The 20854-nt window shown below is 40.0% G+C and overlaps 1 protein-coding gene across 2 annotated transcripts in view; it reads right to left on the bottom strand.

Moving 5' to 3' along the window:
- The window catches only part of pak1 (p21 protein (Cdc42/Rac)-activated kinase 1), a 70918-nt gene extending 51866 nt beyond the window's left edge, over positions 1 to 19052 (bottom strand). For both annotated transcript variants that reach the window (XM_084717604.1, XM_084717606.1), the window contains exons 1-2: positions 18902 to 19052; positions 2757 to 2821 (exon numbers count right to left, since the gene is read on the bottom strand). The gene's annotated coding sequence lies outside the window, so the exon portion shown is untranslated. The remainder of the gene's footprint in view (positions 1 to 2756; positions 2822 to 18901) is intronic.
- Between the last annotated feature and the right edge of the window lie 1802 nt (positions 19053 to 20854).

The following is a 20854-nucleotide window of genomic DNA, read 5'->3' as shown; positions in this document are numbered from 1 at the left end:
ACATGTGCAATCTCAGAAGAGCAGTGTTTTGAAGGTGTTGTGGTTTTTTGTAATTCATCAAATTTCCACTTCATACTGGCGGTTTGTGGGACAAAACACGGGAGGAATTCTCTTGAGGAAGTTCCTGGCAGAAGTTTATCAAACTTAACAAAACTGAAAAGTCTGGGATTCTTCGACATGCGGCCTCTTTCTGTGGTTCTTAGAAATAAAAACTATGCAGCTGATATGACAGCTAATGAATCTGTTTTTCTAAAAGAAATATAAAGGATTAACGATAAAGACACAAGTGAAAAAATACACATTTAAACTCTTTAACCCCTGACAGCAGCTGGACCCTCTGTCTCTGTCTTTTTCACGCTTTTTATTCTTTGTCTCTCCATCATCACATCAGCTCTCGCTCCGTTTAATCTGTCTGGAAAGTTTTCTGCTTACAGCTATTTATCATGTGAATGTGTGTGTGTGTGTGGAGGATGGAGGAAGAAAAATGTAAAAAAAAAAAAAAAAAAAAAGAAGGCCGAATGAATGAAAAGAGGACTAGAATGAGGAATCTCTCCAGTCTGAGCGATCCAACAATGAGCGAGCACAAAAAGAAGACAAAAGAGGACAAAAAGGGAAAGTAAAACAGAGAGTAAGTGGACCAGCAGGAGCGAGAGACCCACTGACAGAACACAAAGTGGGAAAAGAGAGAGAGAGAAGGAAGGAGGCAAGTGGGGGCCAGAGGAAAATAAAGAGCGAGGGATCAAAGAATGGGCAGAAAGCTGAGCAGCAACATGAGTCTACTGGAATTCAGACAAAACCATTTCTCACTGGAAAAACTCTGAGAGGCTACACTCTGTGTGTGCTGGTCGATTTTCTCGACAACCGTTCATCCGATCGATTTCACACTTGGCGGCTGTACTGCCGAGGACCCGAGGGAGGGCAGTGTCGAATTTGGTGCAATTCGGCGCTATAACAACAAACTTTACATTTTGGTCTGAGGCTCTTGGACTGGGAGTCCCAGAAGCAAAATACAGTTTTTTATGGATTCTGTGTGTCCAGAATCTGTCCATATAAGCCATGACTATTTCTGTCTGTCTGTTTGAATTCTGTCCAAATTTGTTATCCATTTTTTGTTTCCGCTACTGCTCCTATGAATTATGAACAATCATCACCGCCAAATTTGGTACAGAACATCTCTTTTGCCAGGGCTTAAAAACAATGGACAGCTGACCTTCACAAACAAGAATGTGTGTGTGTGATGCTGGGTTGATTTGATCTCAGCCCTGAAGACATGGCACCGCAGCACACACACAAACACACACATACAAACACACACACAATCCATCAGCTTCATATTACACACACTTGAAAGCAGTGACACACCTGTGTCATAAGTATCACACACACACACACACCTGAGTAAAACAGATACGGGATTTCAGATAGTGTAAATAAATTCAACTATTATTGAAATCAGTGGGCTGCATCATTAATCCAAACTCTTCATACATGTAAAACAAACTTGAGTTGTCACGATAGCGGATGTTTAAACCTCTATGCAACGATATTTGATACCACAGCAAAAAGAAAAGAAGCTCTTAGGCACTTTTTTCTTTTTTTCCTATTAACAACCTCAGTTGCTGATGACTGTCTGGTTTTGCTGTGAGCCAAATTTCAATAAACAGGGACAATAAAGACTGAAATGAAGTGAGGTTTGAATGAGATCATTTGTTATATTTATATCTGCTGTTTTGATACTATAGAATAGTATTGTACCGTGTTGAAACAAGTTAAAATCTGTGGATAACTCAACACTTCTGACAACCTTAAAACAAACGCTAAAGTGAGTCGATCATGTCTTTGCAGTATGATGCTGTAATACCACGGTTCAGTACATATGAAGCTCTCACACACCAACATGCAATGCTAAAACTGAAATTATAAGTACCCTTGAGTAGTGAGTCTTTTTAAAAAACATTGGCTCATACTATCACACACCCATTTTGTTGGCCTGCACTTGTGCAAATACTCACAATGTGACAACACACACATTCAGAGGCATTCAGCGCTCACACACATGCACACACAAATGATGCAGTACATAAAAAATGCATGGCAGGCCCTCGAGTCCCTGTTCTCATGAGCACAGTAACGCCACCCCAACCCCCAAACACACACACACACACACACACACACAGGTGTGCTGGGGGTGTGGGGGTCCCATCTACATCCCTGATCTACCAGCTGTCAGACTCCGCCCCTCCCCACCCTCATTACTATGGCAACCCCATAAATAATGAAGGCTGCAGTGCATTCTGGGAGCCATCAGGGCAGAAAGGCAGAATCCCATTACAGCTGACTTACATAATGTGAGACACTGGTTTCCCTCAGTGAACCAAAACACCATCCACCGCTGCTGCTGCTGCTTGTTTCCTCTGAAACGTCTTTAGTGAAGGAATGATCTAATGAGCAGCATGTCTGCAGGGTAACCTGCACCATGGCCGATGAAAATCACCGCTGCAAGAAATTACTGAGGAGCAGGTTTAATAAACACTCTCAGTATCTTGAATAAAACAAATGCAGCAGTCAGTAATTAACTGGTTTATGTTTTCATCTTTTTTTCTTATCAAAGCTGTTATTTGGCCAACGCTAAACTGTTTAATCTGTTGCCATCACTAGATCCACCCCAGTCACTGCGAGGTCTTTCACTGCCACAGTGCCCCTGAACAAGACACAGAATCCACAGAGGAGACTCAGAACCAGCGAGCCAATCTTACCTGTTTATGTCGCGTCTGGGTCGCTCCTCTCACAGAAAGGCAAAGAGGCAGCTTCAACCTGCAGCCTGCACACAAACACAGAGTGGAATTTAAGCTAACTGAATTAAATCTTAAGCTTATTATGTGTACATGTGTTGTCATTAAAATATCTTCCAGTTTCTGTTTCTGAGGTCTTTCATTTACAAGGAGACAAACAGAGCAAAGGCTAGAGTCGTTCTGGGTTGTGAGCATTTTATGGCCCTTCATAAAATCACATTTTATAGTCCTGCAGTCAACAGCGTTAAAAGGGAAGGACTTGATGGCAGTGATGGCACTGTAATGTCACTCTGAAACATGAATGAGATGATCTGAGTCAAAAACCACACCTGAACACGGTGAGAAATGATCGACACACTGTGAGGAAGAAGCAGGAGCACATGTTTTGGTCATGTTTGTGAAAAGGTGTAATAATGCAGGAAATCATTTACTGTATTTTCATGTCTTGTACTGCACATATACAAAATCAGCATACTAAAATCTGTCCTACAGCAGAAATCCACCAACATCTTATCAACTAATCTTAGAAGAACGTCCATCTGATTGTGAAAACAGACTATAAATCCTCCACTCTTCACTCCATCCTTTTGCTACTGAATGCTTTAGCACCCTTGTTAGTTGAAATTTATTGAAACCTATATTTTTTATTGTTGATATCTTACCTCATTCTTGTCTTATTTAATCTTTGTGAATATGTATGAAGTCTTAATTACAAATGCATCATTTGAGGATGATGCGATTGCAGTTTTGTCGTGCTTGCACAAAAAGTTCTTGAATTTTGAAACAGATAAAGACACATGCATACTTTGTGGGAACAGCTTCCAGTTTCAATATGATAATCCCTTTATGCACAAAGCCAGGTCCACAAAGATAGATAGGATCTCTATGGTATTTCCAGTTTGGAGGAACTTGACTGGCCTGCACAGAACTGCCCTGACCTCCCAACACATCTAACACCTCTCCTGTTTGCAGAAAGAAATCTTATCCTATCCTCTTGTGCTGGTGATTCACTGTGGATGGCAAACTTTCAGTTAACAGTTTCAAATTTCTATGTGAAGGAATCCCATTCACAAAAATGTTCAGATTATATATTCAGCGTCGACAGGGTTTCTCTCTGTCTTTCTGCCTTTCTTGGCAGACGGGGTCCCCCTGCCATCTCACAAACAAACAGACAAACAAACAAACAGTCTGCGGTCTCATAAGTGAGGGGGAAGCCGTTCGTGTGAACACGGCGTGCTGGTGTCACCGGGGGCTCAGATGAGGCTGAACAGATGAAGGTTTGAGAGGAAGGACAAACAGAAGGAGGGCAGGAGGTGAGAGTCAGGCCTGCAGCTGTCCACACATTCACACCTGACTGTGAGAACACACACACACATACACACACACACACACACACACACACACACCGTACTGCCAACAGCCAGAAGGTTATGCACATGTAGCATCAGATTATGGCTTATTAAGGTGCTGCTAAACTCTCATTATGACGGGTTAATGCGATATGTCGCCAGCTGTGTGTGTGTAATGCTCTTTCACCTGTGTTGCCTTCACACACACACATTCAGAGTGACAGTCGGCACAGTGTTAGCTACTGCTAATCATACAACCACTCACTAGGCTACAGGTGAGCTGCAGGTCTCCCACACAGACGTACAACTCATTATGAGTTGGACAGAGTATTACTGGAAACATATCCGAGTTTAATGAACACTGAGAGGTTTGTGAAGTGATCAGCTGGCAAGGACGTTGATTCTTTAGACACAGTAATAATCACCGCGTCAATCGGGTCATCCGATGCAGCATCTCAGTGGGTTAAAGCGTTGGCTTAGACTCTACGACTGTATTTGCAGGGTGTGCAGACTGATATGACAGTTTCATAGCCATGTGACACCTGTCATGACCATGAAACAGCTGTGAAAAAAATAGACATTTGTAAAACTAAATAAATATTTGGATTGATACCTTTGTTTTTGGTTTCATGGTGCCCCTATGAATATAGTTGTTTTTTTGTTTTTTGTTTTTTTTGTCATTTAAATGTGGATGATATTTTGTTAATTGTATGACCTGAAGAAGTGTAATAAAAGGTGTTTTTAAAAAATTAATAATAAAGAAAATTTGTGACTGTTGTTATGACGTGTCATTTGCTCATTTCCTTCTCTTCCACAACAGACACACATTTAGAAGATGTAATAAAGATGTCATTAAATGTTATAAGGCCAGTTTGACAACAGAGTACAATACAGAGGTGATTTACAGAGGACAGCTAGCTAGCTTTACATGTTGCTACCTGCTATCTGCGGTTAACTATAGCTACTGTTTGCTACTTGCTCGGTTAGCCATGCAGCTAGCCATCGTATCACCTGACTCCGCCCTGGGTTGCCAGGAGCCAAACCCGGTAAGAAAACCACCCATGTACTGTATTCCCTGTGGTCAAACTGGCCACCATCTGTCTCGGAGGCTGTGGTTGATCCCGGTCCTGCTGTGCTTGTTGGCAGCTTCCAGCCCAGCCAGAGGCAGCTGCATGTCAGTGGGATGTTACGCACATTAAGCACTATTAGCTATCGCAAACGCCAGTTAATAGCTGTGACAAGTCCCTCCTAAGCTTCCTGTTTTTACTGGAAATGGCATTCTGCTAGCTGTTCTTGAGGAGGTTCCCATAAGAATACAACTGAGTTTATTAAGGATAATATTTAATTATTACTGAGTCCTAATGTCATTATAAATGAGTTTATTAGTCATTGTGAGACAGTTTGAATACTGCCATACCTTCAGCTCTGTTGCTATCACTGGTAATTAAGTCATTATTAGAACAGACTGTGCAGGTTCAGCTTTGTTTATTAGCTTTAAATTAGCTTTGTCTGATCAGTTCAAGGCTGAAGCATCAACAGCCACGGCAGCCTGAAAATCCAACATGTTGCTCTCTAAACCGGCTTTGTTTCCCCGCGATTGGCTGCCTGTCTGTGCCTTATCTGTGAGGTGAAACACACACATACAATAAGTCAGACTACTTGTGCGTGTAATGTACTTGGCAGAGAAACGTGAGAGGAACAGTATTTCGTGGCTGCGAGCCTAATTATTCCTGCTGAGCATGCCGATATCTGATGAATGGTGACAAGCAGCTGGCGGAGACGCACACATGAAAATGTGCTGGATTCTTACACTGAAAAACTAAATATCTGGAGGCCTTGCAAGATCAGTGGCCTATTATTTAGATTAAGATGCCTGAAAGGATGGTTCAGCTTTTTTTAAAGAAGGGTTTTATGAGGTACAACAGTGTATTAGTTACAGTAGATGGCAGGCGGCACTCCCTCAGTGTGGGGAGGCGGCAGCAGCAGCAGCAGTGTAGGAAGCTAATGTACTGCTGTGCACAGGGTCAGCAGCAAAAGATATTTTAGTTGCTTAAAAGAAAATCAACATCAGTTTAAGTGTGTGCTATATTTAGAATATTTTCACTACTTTACTTCGATTAACCCATCAAGGCAGCAGTAGACCATCAAGTCCCATGTTCTGCAAGGTAAAATTGTTGTTTTTTCTTTAGGAGTCTGGTGGCTATGGAGAGAAGGAGACCATGGCTTATATAACAGCAGTTATATAAGTTATATATCCTGTGCAGCAGGATTGCAGAGAAAGGTGTTTGAAAGTCTGTGTGTTCAGCTCTTGGTACTTTTGCAGCTTCTAACTGAACCTCTGTGGTTTGAAGTTTAGTTCGTCTCTTGTGTCGTTGTTTGTACTTTCAGGTACCTGCTTTGTATTAAAGTTTCATGTTCACTTTCAGCTGGAGGAGTCATGTTAAGTTATTGCTGATGAAAAACGTTTCCTGTTCTGCTGCTTCATAATAAAAGCTTTTAAATAACAAAACAGGGGACTTTAATTATGAAGAATTTATAGGAAGTTAAAAGAAAACATTTATACAGCTGCTTGACTAAGACGAGCAAATCATGTATGGGTCAGTGTCGATATCTATCACTTTGCTACATTTCTTTGTGATTAATTGATTGTTTGGTTTACAAAATGTCAGAAAATATTGTAAAATGAATGCCTAAACATTGTTTTTATTTGTCCAACAGTCAAAAACCAAATGGCATTTATTTTTTAGAGAGGACAACAAATAAAGTCGGCAATCAGTCACATTTGAGAAGTTGGAACCAGTGAACTATTGACATGCTTGATTAAAAAGGCGACTCAAAATATTAATCCAATCATGAAATATTGATCTGTTCAGAGCTACAACAATTGATCAAAGAACCAATTTTGATAATCATTTAATCAGTTTGAGTCATTTTTTCAAGGAAAAACAGTCAAAATTCTCTGATTTCAGCTGCGTAAATGTGAATATTTTCTGGTTTCTTTGCTCCTCAGTGACAGTAAACTGAATATCTCCGAGTAGTGGACAAAACAAGACATCTGGGGATCCAACCTTGAGTTTTGTGAAACACTGATCAACATTTTTCACAATTTTCTGAGATTTTATAGACCAAACAACCAATCAATTAATCAAGAAAATAACCGACTATGAAAATAATTGTTAGTTGCAGCCATAGATCTGTCATTGATAATTCTTTTAGCTGTACTTTGAATGCTTGGTCTTTGGAAAATATATCAAAACCTAGCTCCTTGATGTATTTAATGGTTTTTGATGTGCCACACTTTAATAAGACCTGACACTGATTACTTTTCCCCATAATGTAACCAATCATTTTCAATAAGAGAGGAAGAGAGAGTGCATGTGGAGGGCAAAGCTGACGCGCTCCACTGGTCATATTTAAAATTTGGAGAGTGTGTTGGCAAAGGAGCAGGGTGTTGTTCTTGTCTCTCTGTTAAAACGGAGGTGAGAACACAGCATGAAACATCCCCCTGAGGAAGGGACAAGATAGGAGAGAAAATGAGGGAGGTGGATCTTGGCCTGAGAGCGAAAAAAACGGGAAAAAAAGCAGAAAGAGACTCTGGAAAGAGAAAGTAGAGTCGTCTCTGTTTGACACCACACACATACTGTGAAAAACGACTGAAAACATTTTGAAACAAGTTTAAATATGATCTTTATTCCAGGCAGCTGCATCTTATTTTTATGGCATTCATTTGTTTGTTTAGTAAACTGTGAAATATAGCAACTTTATTCATTTTGATTAAAAAAAGATAAGTGAGAAAATCCCTCGGCAAGAATATGGAGCGAAGTAGAGAGATGAAGAGAAACTTCCTCTGTTTGACAGTGAGAGAAATGAAGGGATATTTATAGATAACAGTATTATAGTTGCTTCACTGGTTACATCAGATAGGCTGGAAGAGAGGAGTGAAGAAGGGATGAGGAGGTGAAGAAGAGGACGAGGAGGAGGAGGAGAGCTGCCGTGAAGACATGCGAGACAGAGAGGAAGGGAAGATTAAAAAAAGAAAAAAAAAAACAGGGAGAGAAGGAAAGAAAAGAGAGGCAGATGAGGAGGAGCAGGAGGATAGTAAGGAAACGACAAGAGGAAGATGGCATAAGAAAATAGAGAAGAGGGGAGGAAGATGAAGAGATACAGCCTACAGTCTCTGCCTGTGTTTTGCAGTCACGAGTGGCTGCGTGATATCTGTAAGAAATGATATCATGATGTTGGCATTTTAAAAATATGATGATGACAGATCAAAACACTGCTGGAGCTCCCCTCCTTCCAACCGAGAAGAGAAATTAAATGTTTATGTTGTGTGGCAGAGGTTTTCAAAGTGGAAGTCAGGGGGTTCAGTGCAACGGAGGTGGAAAAATAGTCATATCACACAGAACAGCCTGAATGTGTGATCTGGTTACAGACAGTTCAGAGGTACAGTACAGAGGAATTTTAACTTTTCGTAGCTGATTAACTGGTCGATTATTTTCCCAAAGAGGACGTCCTCAAAAGTCTTGTTTTACTCACAGCCCAAAGATTTTAAGAGACCAAGAGGTATTCACATTTATGAAGTTGAAAGAAGAATTTTGACATTCTTTTTCAGAAAATTACTCAAAATAATTAATTGATTATCAAATTAGTTAGCACTTACTTTAATAATCAATTAACAATTGACTAATCTAAACAAACGCCTTTGGACAGACCTCTTCAATGTACTTTGTGCAGTCTAAAGTTATGGATATCAGTAATATCAGGCTATCTTGGGTCAATTATTGTATGTCTATGGGATCAAATAACTAAGAGACAGAGTGCAATTAAGCCCCGCCCTCAATTCAATGTGGAGTTTGTCAATTTAACTTTCCCTCTGTAGTAGACAAAAGGTGCTAAAATAATCGCTTGACATGATGAAATCTACAGTTTTTAACAAGCTACAGTCACTTTGTTAGCGTTTAAGCCCTTGGTTTCATATTGTGGCACTGACAGTTCTTTTCCAACATTTTCATTTATCATTGCTGTGGCCTAAAGTCATTCTTACATTCTACATTTGTAAAAAAAAAAATAAATAAAAATATGTAGCCTGTACACAGAAATTTAAAAAAGAAAAATCGACTACAGTGTGCATCATAGCTTATGTTTTACGGCTTAGCGCCTTTCAGTCTAACTATTGCCAGTGGCTAGTCTAGAGTCTCCCAAGGCTAGCTATGGATGCCAAATCTAAAAAAGCCAAACGTCTCAGAGGGAAAAAGGGAAAAGAATTTAACAGCTGAAGCTCCAGACAGATTTTTTTCCTTTGTGGCCAAAAATGTCTCTTCTGATATTAAAGAAGACTTGGTTAGGCTCAGGAAAAAATATGGTTTGGGTTAGTTATCTTATTCTGGTTCCAGTTGCATATCTTGGGGGTTTTGGTTGAACACACCTTGGAAATGGGATGGGCCCCATTTTCTGGCTTTCAATTCACTAAATGATTGGTGTTTCTGTTCTAAAGGCACTGGTCCGTTTGGCCGAACACACAGGGTTGTGTATTTAGATCAAATGAATATCACACACACAAAAGCAAACTGTATGAACCCATTCACCTTGTCCGTGTGCGTGTTTATCAAACACTGGTAGTCAACTCGAGACAGGGTCACCTCAGTCATGTGTTGAAAACACACACTCGTGTTCATCTCCCAGCAGACACACACTATCCAACAGAAATAGTATGTAATCATGTAATGATGTAATGCGCGCGCACACACAGTATCTCTCCATGGATGCAAGGCTGCAGGGTGTGAGTGCAATACTTCAACACTGAAATATTCACACACACACACACGATTATTTTATCTCTCACACACTTTGAGCTGCCTGTGTGTGTCTGGATAGATTAAAGGTATAGAAGTGTGTGAGTGCGTCTGTGTTACTGTAAGGTGTGGCTGGTCCCAGTGAGTGGGTGGTTCCTCCACCATATGGTCACTGGGCAACACACACACACACACACACACACACACACACACACACACAGACACACACATGATGTCAGCTCTCAAGAAGCTGGGATTTGGCCTCGACTGTCTTCAGTATCAGCAGTCCTCACTTATATTTTCATGGTCAGGTTTCCGTAAAAATGTTCAGAATAGGATCATCATTTGATTTATTGAGTTCTGATTATTTTGTTCTGATGATTTTGTACTTGGAAGGAGTATCCATCCTAAAAAGCCTGGAGCTTTTCTAGAAATAGTTCCTTCATCCAAATCCTCCAGTCCTACCAGCTCACTCTGCTGCTGTTCACCAACTGTAACCTCATCACGTAGATAAATACAGCAGGCTGTGGCTTTAAACAGAGGAAATGGTCAGGAATATGATACAATTAATATAACAAGTTTAGTTAACTAAAGTTATAAATATTTTTATTGATTTCTCTTCTTTTCTCTTCGTTTTTTTCTTCAACTGGAAAGGGTACAATCAGCATTCACTCCCAGATCATATGACTAAGGTGGACACACTATTTTTCAGGTAAGGCAATGAAGACTTGTTGCCTTTTTTGTTCCATTTTCACACACATGTGCCACCTGACTCGGCTCGTCAGCCGACCACAGTGGAGTTTGCGCCCGTTTGAACATTTTACTTCCTAGAAATTCTTCACAATTAAAGCCCCTCTTCATTTCATTATCTAAAAGTTTTTATTATGGAGCAGCAAAAATCAGGAAATGTTGGGTTTTCGGCAGCAGTAACTTAATTTGAATCTTATCCCATTGAAAGAGAAATGAAACAGTGAAATAAGGAAGATAGGTGAAAGTAGAAACAGCGGCACAAGAGAGAAACTAAACTTCAAACCACAAAGATTCACTTGGACGCCACAAAAGTACTGAAAGCTGAACCCACAGAGACTTTTAAAATCCCCTGCTCTCCTGCACAGACATGAGCTGAGCTGCTCTACAGCATGCACAAGACAAACTGGCAATGGCAAAAGGGTCAACACTGCTTATTTTCAGTGGGTTTGCTTCCATTTAAAAACCTGCATATATTTGGTGTAAAAACAGAATAACTCGCCCATTGGTGTGAATGTGAGAGTGAGTAGTTTGTCTATATGTATCAGCCCTGTCATGAACTGGGACGTGCCCAGGGTGTATTCAGCCTTCGCCTCTCACTCAACGTCAGCTGGGATCTACTCCAGCCCCCCGACCCCCATCCTTTCAGGATAAGTGGTTATAGATGATGGATGTATTGTTTCCCTCTGTGGGTGCCGTAGACACATGTAGGGGTGCTTCCTAAGCATCAACTAAACTCCTCAAACTCCATTTGGGAGTTGCAGCTCGGCGTTATGCCCAGGGGACTGTTGCAACAAGGACTTTTTCTCTTTTAACACTGAAGTTACCTATGCACTGCTGCTAACTGTGCTATAGCTGTCATTAGCAAGTTAGCTCAGTTTGGGTCCTGTTATGTAACATGATTTACAGCGGCTCCGACAGGACTCTGACTCCAGGGACAATGAAGACATGGCAGGTTAAGGAGGGGACAGGAGGCATGAAGCGTTTGAGTTTGGAACAAGTTAATGTTGACGTTAACATACTGTGTTGAAATTAATTAACAAAATGTTCAGTCTCCTTGCCGGTTAGTCCGACACATTCAGAATTAATAACACTTTTGCCATCAGACAGCTCATTTCATATCCCAAAATGATAGGGATTTCCCGATACAACTTTTTCACTTCCGATCCAATACGATATCAGCACAAATTATACATACTTTTATTACTTATTTTGTAGTGTGGAATGTTAGAAAAGGCTTGATCAAGTGATGTTACTCAAACAGAAAACAATAGTCAGCAACCAGAGTCACCTAAGGATAGAAGTGCTGGAGCAGAAAATGGACTGCTTATCGGAGTGCTTATATCGGAGATTTTAGATGCAGTCCGATAAAATCCGATACTCATTTTTTGGCTGATATCGGACCGATATCCAATATCAATATCGGATTGGGACAGCCCTACAAAATGATACATATAAACAATTACATTAATATCATCTTTAGTCGGGGATTGCCTTAGACAACAACAAGCGTGAAATCTGTTATCATCCCAACCACATGCATACATCCATACATTCATGCGTTCACACACGCAAACACACAACCTCCATCAAAAATTTCGGCTGCATAGATAGAAAGGTGTGGTTGCTATAGGGTGGGCAAAACGCTGTGGACCAACAAACTGATGGAACAATAGAACAAGATCCAGAGCTGCTTGTCAAGGCTAAAAAGTTATGAAAGGGGACATAGTAAAACGGTGCATGTGTGTGTGCGTGGCATTCTACAAAGTTTGGTGGTGTTGCGTGATTCTAATGAGAAGTCATGTGCTTTTTCATTATAAGCCACTCCCAGTCCCACAGACCCTTTCTGCCAACTGGCATGCAGTAATCACCCCAGTACAGTTTCTGCAGCCATGTCAGATACAGCACAGCCCTCTATGTACATATGGAGACAGCACATGCATGAAAACTTCAGCACATGCTATTTTGTATAGTGTTCCTCCTCTTCTCTTCTGTTTAGCCTTTATTGATAGGACAGCTTTGGATTGACAGGAAATGGGCTTGAGAGAGGCGGGGAAGACACGCAGCAAAGGGTCACAGGCAGGAGACAAACCCATGGCTGCTGCTGAGGACCGATAGTCTGTACATGGGCCGCACGCTCTACCAGCTGAGCTTCTGAGGCACCCATGTATAGTATTTCTAAGGGGTTTATTTTTGTGGGATTTCCAAAAGCACAAGCCTGTGACTTTTTGCAGGTTGAGCGATCCTGCAGTGGAACAGGCAGTCAGAGCTTCCGACTGCAGCAAATACACTGAGAAAGATCGGATTAAATTACACTGATGTTATCTCTGAATGGAGCTCCACCTGTAAAAGCTTCCTCCTCTCCGGTTCTCTAATCAAACTGTATTCTGACTCTTAAATGAACTAAAGCAGAGCGAGTCGAGCGGACTATTTCAATGCTCTCTCCAGGTTTGATCATAATTACACCAACAGTATAGGACTATCTTCCTGATCCTGAACCATGCTATTAACAGCTTAGAGATGCACCATCTCCCCTTCTTTCATCTGCCTTCACATCAATGAAGTGGATAAAATACTTTAGGAAGAAAAAAAAATCAATCCAGGATCACAGCTTTCATCTGGATTCAGCCAGTCAGCCTGTTTCATGGAGCGAGGAGAGTGCATGTAGTTTCGTCTAGACGCCGTGCTCAGCAGCTCCAGGAGCCTTCCAGGCAGACAGACTATCCATTATTCAGCTGCTGGCAGGCTTCTGCCTGCTCAACAGCCAATATTACTATTTCTGTTAGTGCTGTGTGAGAGCGAGTGTCAACACTGCAAAGAAAAATATCCATCTTAATGAGTTATTTAGATTTAGTTTAAAAAATTAATAATTCTTCCTTCTTCTGGAGCTTCCCGAGGTGCTGCTCCCTCTTCACCACAACAGTAACAACACTGCTCACTGTGCACCAGTCCGCCAGCTAAAGGAAGAGTTTGACACTGGGGGAAGTGTTTATTCTCCTGCAGAGAATTAAATAAAATAATTGATACCACTCTTATGTCTGTACAGTATGAGTAGTAAGCTATAATCTGCAGTCAGTTAGCTTAGCTTAGCACAAAGACTGGAAACAGCCGGGCTGACTCTGTCCAGATGTAACAAAAGTTGCCTCCCAGCATCTCTGAAGCTCATTAACAGGTTAGATTTTGTTTATTCAATCTGAACAAAAGCTGAACTGTGAAAATGACATGTTGTGGTGGTTTTGCACTCATTTGTGGGGAGTCTAGATTTTTTCTACATTTTTTGTTACCTTTGGACAGAGCCAGGTTAGCAGGTTTCCCCTTTTATTGGGGTTGAACAATATGGTTAAAAAAAAAAAAAAAGCCAGAAGCCAGAGCTTCTCTGCAACACTACAGTACTTTATTATAATGTTGTTTTGTCTCACGTTTCATTTTTTATCAAAAAATCGCAGTGGTTTGGATATTGCATGTGGCCATATCAAATCAAACTATTCTTTTAAAGGTGACTGATTAAGCTTCCCCTTCTTTTCTACACATTACAATGTCAGATGTTCTTATTAAATGTGGCCCAAGTTTCAAAAAATGAGGTAAACGTATGTAAAATTTATCTGCATGCAAAAAGCTCATGTTTCAGACTTCCTGTGTTTCTGTCTACTTCCCACAACAAGCTTGTCACAGATTTCTTGATTGGTCAGCGACCCGCCAGCCACCCAGTCTGTTTATTTGTACCGAGGTGATTTACAGCAGCTCCAATCAGGACTCTGCTCCGGATCATAGTTTATGAAGAAGATATTTTCTTGATTTCCTCCGACTGCTCTGCCTGAACTTTATATGATTTACAGTTTCTTGATGGACAGATAGCTTTACTTGTTACTTGTGTTCACAGAGAGTTTATAATGCCCCCAAGAGGTCAAAACATAAGTTACTGCATGTTTAAGGCTTAATTTAAGGTTTAATTCTTGATACTGAATGAGTGTTCAAAAAAATGCACCTTTGCAACTGCATCTTTCTGTGTAAGTGTGCGTGGTTTGTCCCTGGTATTAAATGGCTTGTATTGTGGGTCAGTAGGTCTAATTCACTCAGACCCCAAACAAACTGTCTCAGGGTTAAAAATAACTTCAGTGTCAGGTGAGACAAACACAGCCCAAAGAATGGCCAAAAGGAAAACACACACACACAGACACACACACACTGAGACACACACTGACCTCTTTCTCCTGAAGAAGCCAAGCCCAAAGCCACAGGAGCCAAATGGGTCATTACCTCCTCCCAGCCTCTCTCTCGCTCTCCGCCACGCTGTCGAGGTGTCAAAGCGACAACTGGGTGGCCTCATGCTTCACGTGGGGCCATAAAACACTCCTTTAGCCACGCCCAGGTCTCCATGGCAACAGCTGTGCCGCCACTGCCTTTACGCCATAACCCAATCCGTGGGTTCAACTCACTGCCACTCAGACAAACCAAGAAGTCCTGATAAGCCTCAGGTGTGTTCAGGTGTTTTATTAACAAGAAATGCTCCAGTGTCAATAAATGATTCAGACTTTTATTCCTGTTTATGATCAGCTGTGATCAGACACTCCTCTTAAATTCAGACTGGCAAGCCACAGCAACTCATGTTATCAGATCATGTCTTAATTTTTACACAGAGTGCAAACTGTGGTTTGTGGGATGGCCTGGAAGCAGCTCCAGATACAATCAAACTCAAATCTAATTCACTATTTGATTTACTGCGCGTGTTTTGATGCTGCGACTTTTGAAACATCTTTACACAGGCAAGACCCACCAGTGGATCCAAACTAATTTTTAGGCTGAAAAGTTTTCTTCAGTCCCAATTTGTTAAAAATAACTCCAATTACATTAACAATGTATATTTAAATGATGATGAATGATTATGTAGTCATGGAAAATGGGGTCCTGGGTTTGAATACTTCACTAAGCATAACCATCCAGCCTCCTGCAAGCCTGCAAAGTTTAAGTGGCTCTCGATAATGGGTGGATGAATAAATATCATATAGCTTCAAAGTAGAGCTGGAGCAAGCAGATAAATAAAATATACATGGCATCATTCTGTGTCTAATGGGCCTGTTGTTTTATCCCATTTTAAAAGCTTCTGAAAAGCAGATTTAAAGTAGGGTTGCCGCTAATAATTGTTCCATTATCAATTAATCTGATTATTTCCTGGATTAATCGTTTGATCAATAAAACATCTCTGGAAATTCTGAAGGACCTTGTTTAATATCTTCAGAGTGACATTTTCAAACTCTGTCTGATACACATTGCTACATCTCTTTCCTGATTGAAAACGACTGAGAATTCGAGGGCACAATGTGGTACCGTCTTGTCAATCACAAAGTAGCCACGCCCTAAAGCATAGCCTTTTTTGTCATCTGTTCTACTCTAAATTGGACCATAAATTACAAAATGAACATCATGTTGTATTGAAGAAGACTTAAAACTAGAGATCGAGACTATAAACGTATTAGAAAACAATTTACCAAGGTCATAAAACAAGTGAGAAGTAGGCTCATTTTCTCGTAAGCTTACATACAATCAGATTTCTTTCTGCAACCAGTGGAGACACCCTCTGCTGGCCATCAGGAAGAATGCAGGTTTAAAGCACTTCATCGGCTTCACCTTTTGTCCGCAAATTATGTCTGTGGGTCTAATAGAAGTGAAAATCAGGATTCAAGAGGTTAATTGTTGTACGCTATATAGCGATTAAGTGTTTAAACCTAGTTTGTATATTAATTAATAACCCTGAATAGTTAAACAAGGCTCAGTTCAAATTTTCAAACTGAGGTGAGGGAACTTTCACAGTCCCTTGAGGGACAAATAAAGTCAGTCATTGAACCGACTGTGAACTGCTCATACAGGTGTAAAACTCAGATCATCAGGCACATGAGATTAAATTAAGTCCGGTGCTGAATGCATGTGAGTTTCATTCGGGAGGTCAGCTCAGGTGGCGAGCCACCAACACTCTTAATCAGCCTCACACACTTACAGCTTTTCATAATCCAGGAAACTGGTCACTCAGATGAAGGGGGAACTTTTTATAACAGGGAGCAAAGGGCAACGTCAGCCCAGCTCAGTCAGAGAAAAGCTGCAGCTTTATTTATGCACTGACAGACATACAGAGACAAAGAAATCAGTGTATTTATCCAACCGACTGAAAAAGGCCCAGTTAGAGTAAATAGTTAGTAATAAGAAGGGGACTAAACTCTTCTTAGAGTTACATCAGCCTGTGCTGTCTGTCTGAAACCAGTAAGAAGCAGCAGATACACAGAACACACTGTCTGACTCATCAAAGACCAGAGGTGTGGACTCGAGTCACATGACTTGGACTTGAATCAGATTCACAAATTTTTTATGACTTTAGACTCGACTCGACAAAATAAAAAAAAAAAGAATTCCAACTCAACTTTGACTTTAACACCAATGACTTGTGACTTCACTTGAACTTTTGACTTGAAAAGAGCCAAAAGATGAAAAAGTCTGTTATTTCAAAAATGTGAATCCACGAATCAATTCATTTCCTAAATCAACCAACATTAATGCTGTTCATTCTCAGCAAGTCGACACTTACTTCCCCAGATCCACAACCAATCAGACAGCATGCAATCAAGTTGCAAGAAAGGAGAGCTGCAATGATAAGTCGATTAATCAATGAATCGATTAGTCGATTGAAAGAAACTTAACTGCAAATTATTTTGTTTTTACAAGCAAACATTTCCTGTTCCAGCTTCTTTCTAGATTTCCGTATGTCTGTGTATCACCTTGGGCTGTGAGACACGCAATTCTGTTCCTGTATACTACGAATGTGAAATTGACAAATAAAAGACTTGAATTTTAACTTCTGACAGTGAAGATTTGAACTGTTGCTTGCATAAAAGAGGTCATTTAAAGGGCGTCACTTTGGCGTCATTTTATAGATTAAACTAATTAGTCGTGAAAATAATCATCAGATTAATCAATGGAGAAAATAATTATTAGTTGCAGCTGTACATGAGAGAACCTTGAAGAATTAACATTATGAGCTCTAGTTGGAAAAAATGATACTAAAGATAATTTTGTTTGTGTACAGAAAATATGTGATGGTCAAGACAAAATGATTATTATGACTTGTTTAGCACTCAAAACTCAAAGTTTAGAACATGGGACTTGACTTAGGGCTTGAGTGCAAAGATTTCAGACTAACTTGTGACATGCAAAAGAATGAATTGGTCCCAACTCTGCTGAAAACCCCTCAAATCTACTGACACAGAAATAAGACTGAACTCTCCTGGATGAAGAGAAGTGCAGTGATTCCTGCTGAGCCGTGTGGAAACAAGTGCATTTCAGACAGATTACTGTGCACGAATCATAGAAAACTAGAAAAAAGTTTAATGATACAGTAGGTGATGTGAATCTGCAGGAAAGCACAGAATGAGGTCACTGTAAAGACACTAGTGCAACCTTTTTGTGATATTAAAGACATATTACACAGATAATTTAGGAGCTATGAGTGCATTTCTGCTTCACAACAACTCAGTATAGTTGGAAAAAAGATTAAACCTTGATTAATTGTCCACTTAAAACTTATTGGACCAGATTGGAGCTAAAAAAAATTAAATAAATAAACTTAAATGAGAATAATTTCATAGATTTGAAGGCCAGTGTGTCTGTCTATTCTTGGGCTCCAGCAGAAAGGCTGTGGGCATGGCACGGACTTTCTGATGAATCATGTCAGAGGTATCCTTTGAGGTAGATTTCAGGAATGGAAAAGTGTAAACTGCTAGGATCAATTTCATTCATTCATTCATTCATTCATTCATCCATCCATCCATTCATTCATTCATTTGATAGTCGCCCTGTCGTGTTATAGGCTCGCCAGAAAAAAAAACTCCCATGTTATCACAGCCAGCTGGTAAACTGGGAGGAAACCGGTGTAATAAAAAAATATAATCATAGCACCACCACCACCACCATCCACCTCCGACTATTATAACCTCGTCGTGGCTGACTTCAAGTGCGCTGTGTGCGGGCTGATGGGCCTGCAAGTACCGGGGCGTTGATACATGGATGTAGATAAAGAATAAGGGAATAATAGTGTGATCCCAGCCTACAGTATCCATTAACCCCTTCCTATTCTCAGGCAAATGAGCCCCTAATTCAGAGCGCACCATGCCTGGCTGAGACTGGAGATGAAAGGCTAAATCTGACGTGAAGAAATAAAGTCGAAAGGCTCACTCACCCCTTGTCTGGTTGCAAATGTAATTCCCAGAATGTTGGGTGATAATTTCCGACACCGGGACACACCGTCTCATGTATTCGGCAAACTCTGCTCTCCTCTGGGCTCAGCTCTGCTCCGCTCTGTCGCCCTGCTGGTCGGTTTTTTAACAGTAAACTTGCCGATCCCAGGCTATTGTTAGCTAGGCACACAGAAGCCTGCTGCACAGAAGCGCCCGCCCCCTCTCACGCCGCGCAGGACACGCCATTGGTTAACTTCATCATCAGCCACCTCCGATTGGCTGGTTGCAGCCTGTCAGTAGAGACCGAGTTATGGTGGATTCAATTTCTGTGGGAAAAAGTCCGACATTCCAACTTTCCTTATGCCCTGACCAAGGGCGTTGCATTCACATGTAACCCCGCCATTGGAATAAAAAGTAGAAAGAAGTAGGAATTTCTAAACCATTTCCAGTAAATCATCAAGAGCAATCATCATCATCATCATCACCATAATCATAATTGTTGTTATTGTTATCATAATTATTATGATTTCATTTATCATTAAATATGTATTTATTTGTTATATTGAAGATATATAAAAATATATCAAATTAATATAATACCCAATTGGATACTGAGTTGTTTAAATGTGCCTCAAATATATACTTGCATCTATGTGTGTGTGTGTGTGTGTGTGTGTGTGTGTGTGTGTGTGTGTGTGTGTGTGTGTGTGTGTGTGTATTTTTTACATTTTTCACTACCTTGTGTTTCCTTGTTAAGCTGTACTAAGAACAAAGTAAGAATTTTATTGTACATGAAGCTTGTTTTTAACTGTGAAAACGAAAACAAATGCTTTGACTTGACTTTGACTTTAAAATTAATAAACATCATATGTGAGATAACATGCAGAATATAACAACCTTCAAGCAGTGCATGTGTTTGGGCTTTTGTTCCAGAAGACCCTGTCATGTTCCTTTATAATTTCACCATGAAAAACTGACATTAACTGGCAAACATTGGATTTCTAATGTCAATTTTTCATCCTGTTCAGCATGAAATCTTCCATATAAAGGACAAAACATTTCAAACATAATCAATTATTTAAACAAATGTTTAAAACAAAGGTGAAAACTATCTTAAACTTAACATAACCTGGAGATACAAAAACAAATTCATTGTTTGTGGAGATTAACTGCCTTTGGAAAAAAAAAAAATTTGCTTTCTATTCCACCAAGACAATAAGCAAATCAAGTTTGATGACCATTCTTAACTCCTTGAATACATCATGCTTTGTTTCCTCAGAGCACACAGTTCAATAAACCAAAAATCAGATCTATTTTTATTATGATGCAGTTCCAGTGCAACAAGACAGTGACATCTAGTGGTGAGAGTGAAGAACTCCATGGACTCTTCAGTGACTGAAAGACAAAGTCAAGAAATACAGTACAGGATTAGGTCATTTAGGAACAAAAAAATTTAACTGTATTCCATAACAGTTACAGGTGAATAAAACATAATCAGATTATTGATAAAATTAGTAAAAATGTGGATCAGGATAACAGTTTTAAAATACATTTTAAAATAAAGAACGATATACTACCATGTGCAATATGCACACATTACAACACTTCACAAGTCAGGTGTGAAAATCATACTCAGCAAAGTATATTTTAAAGTGCACAATTACTGTTTATGATCTAAACATGCATTGGTACACAGCAAAGGGAATAATATCTGGACAAGCAATTAATAAACCTACAACAAACATAATACATAATGTTAGCCTGAATACATTACTATATGTATTTTTGTACCATTGTACAATGTACCATTTACAGAAGTGTACCCCTTGTAATGTATGCCCTTGTGGCAGAGGTGTGGACTCAAGTCACACAACTTGGACCCAAGTCAGAGTCAAGTCACAAATTTTACGGTTTTAGAGTCAACTTGACAAAAAAAAAAAAAAAAAAAGACTTAA

Source organism: Lutjanus erythropterus, chromosome 4 (assembly GCF_056507025.1).
Source record: "Lutjanus erythropterus isolate fLutEry1 chromosome 4, fLutEry1.hap2, whole genome shotgun sequence".
Taxonomy (NCBI): domain Eukaryota; kingdom Metazoa; phylum Chordata; class Actinopteri; order Lutjaniformes; family Lutjanidae; genus Lutjanus; species Lutjanus erythropterus.
This window is presented reverse-complemented; position numbering and strand designations above follow the sequence as displayed.